This window comes from Elephantulus edwardii, unplaced genomic scaffold (genome assembly GCF_000299155.1).
Source record: "Elephantulus edwardii isolate Elephantulus edwardi_28Jun2011 unplaced genomic scaffold, EleEdw1.0 scaffold00500, whole genome shotgun sequence".
Lineage (NCBI taxonomy): Eukaryota > Metazoa > Chordata > Mammalia > Macroscelidea > Macroscelididae > Elephantulus > Elephantulus edwardii.
Window position 1 is genome coordinate 164,100 of NW_006400250.1, and position 2,906 is coordinate 167,005.

Consider the following 2,906-nt stretch of genomic DNA (forward strand, 5'->3'; position numbering starts at 1 on the left):
GGATTGGTGGAAGAATCAACAACCTACATTATGCAGATGACACAACCCTGTTCGCTGAAACTGAGGAGGGCATGAAGCACTTGCTGCAGAAGTTCAAGGACTGCAGTCTTCAATATGGATTGAAGCTCAATATCAAGAAAACAAAGATTCTCACCACTGGGCCAATTGGCAGCATCAGTATGGATGGTGAAGAGATTGAGATAATTAACAGTTTTCATTTACTTGGCTCTACAGTCAACACTCTTGGCAACAGCAAGCAGAAAATCAAGAGACGAATTGCATTGGGAAAGTTAGCTGTGAGGGACCTCTCAAGAGTACTGAAGAGCAACGATGTCAGGCTGGAGACTAAGGTGCACCTGACCCAGGCTATAGTCTTTGCAATTACGTGCTATGCATTGGAGAGGTGAACAGTGACTAGGGATGATAGAAAGAGAATTGATGCCTTTGAGTTTTGGTGCTGGAGAAGAGTACTGAATATACCATGGACTGCTAGTAGAACAGACAGGTTTGTCCTGGAGAGGGTGAAGCCAGAATGTTCCCTGGAGTCAAGGATTCTGAAGCTTTGTCTGACACACTTTGGGCATGTTACAAGGAGGAACTGGTCCTTGGAGAGGGACATCATGTTTGTGAGAGTGGAGGGATGGCGCGGGAGAGGAAGATCCTCGATGAGATGGATTGATTCTGTGAGTGGAGTGGTGGGAAAGAATGTGTTTGAGACAGCAAGGTTGGCACAGGATAGAACAGTGTTTAGGGCTCTTGTACATAGCGTCACTATGAGTCACAAACAACTCAATGGCACATAACAACAACAACAACAACAAACATTCTTTTCAAGGGAAGGGGAAAAAAAGCTAAATGCCTGTTGGTTCTTCTTTGGCACTCGTTGTTTTTGTTGTTGTTATGCCATTGAGTTGCCCATGACCCATAGTGAAACTATGGACAGCAGCTCTAAACCCTGCCCTGTCCTGACTCAGTCTCTCTGATTCTAACACACCAACCCCCAATGCCCGAGTTACTGTATCAATCCATCTTCTTTCGGGTCTTCCTCTACTACACTCTCCTCCAGCTTTCCAAGTATGACGTCCTTCTTTAAGGACTGGCCTCTCCTGACCACATGTCCAAAGTATGTGAAATGCAGCTACAAAATCCTAGCCCCCAGGGAGAAATGTGGTTTCATCCTCTCCAAGACAGACCTATATGTTTTCTTGGAAGTCCATGATATGTTCAACACTCCTCTCCAGCACTAAAATTCAAAAGCATCAATTCTTCTTCTGTCACCCTTAGTCATTGTCCAGCTCTCTGAAGTGTAACAAGTATTTGCGAAGACCATGGCCTTCATTAGACACACCTTAGTCTCTGGACTGACATTGCTGCCTTTGAACACAATCTTGCTTAATAAAATAAAAAAGAAACAGAAGCATTTATAAATCAATATCAAAGATTGTAGCCTATACTGTGGATTACAAATCAATGTAAGGAAAACCAATGTCATTACATATGGACAAATAAACAACAATATGAGAAAATAATTAAGATGTCAGGAATTTTAATTGACTTGCAAATTACTTTGTCAAGAAACGGACAAATCTACTAAAGAGAACCTCTTAAAAATTAGAAAAAGGAACTCAATGCTAATACCCGTACTTGTCTCTCTAAAAGGTATCACAGTAGATTCTGAATAGAGTTGGGCAAAATATGGGACAAACTTCAAAAACATACATAAGATCAGTCTTATTGGTCCAGTTAACACTAATGGAATTCGCTATGCTACTTTTCATACTTGGAACAAAATTGAACCCTGTGGCACAATTTTAACCAACTAATAAACAGGCCTATAAATTAAACAATAATACTAGAATGGTATTTGCTCCTTAAAGTATTAAATCGTATAAATAAGGTCAAAGGATAATTTCCTTATGTCTAGAAGGGATTGTATAATGGAAATGAGAATTACAGACAGCAAGTGGGAAATAATACTGCATTTTGATAAATGATTAATATTATAAAACAAAATCTGTCTTAATGATAGAATGAAAAATTAGCATACTGTGTAAACTTTCTCTGAGATTACATCAAGAAGGACAGAAAGTGGTAGAGTTAAAAATGTTAATTTGAAGACTAAGGTGTGTAGGTGTACTATGCAAACCATGGTATTTTCAATCACCTCATAGGAAATTGAGAGCTGAACAATAAATATGGAAGATCAAAGCAAAATTGATGCATTTGAATTATAATATTGATATAAATTATTAAATATACCACACACTGTCAGATCAAATAAAATTGTCTTGGAAGAAATACAACCAGAGACCTCTTTCCTTAGAAGCCAGGATGATGGACTTCTTGTATACTTGGGTCATATCAGCAGAACTAGTCCCTGGAGAACATCATGCTCAGTAAAGGAACCAAAGTTACTTGTTGCAGTGCAGTCAATACTACTCACAGCTGACCCTCTCATGAGATTCTGAAGCTCTTAACTGTACAGGACACTATTAATTTTTCTCAACCAGAGTCTCTGGGAGATTTGAACTGCTAGAGGAGCTTCGATGCTCCCTATGGGCTGCACCGCCAGAGCTTCAAGGCAAGGTAGGATAAAAGGAGATGACTTCCATTGAGATGTATTGATTTAGACTCTGATTGGCTCAATGATAATAAGGATTATGAGAAAGCAAATGTTTTGTTCCATTGTGCATGTAAGTTTTGTGTAATACAGAACCAACTTAATGGTGTCTAAGAAAAAGATATTAGACTTTGCTGGGAGATCTACAAGGACTGCAGAGGCATTTCTAGGCCGGGGCTTGAGATCCAGCCTTCCAGTCTGCTACCACTACAAGTACCGACTACAGTTCCCAGAGGTCTGTGGGGAAACGCCATCTTTGTAAACTTGGACTTTGCTGGGAGATCTG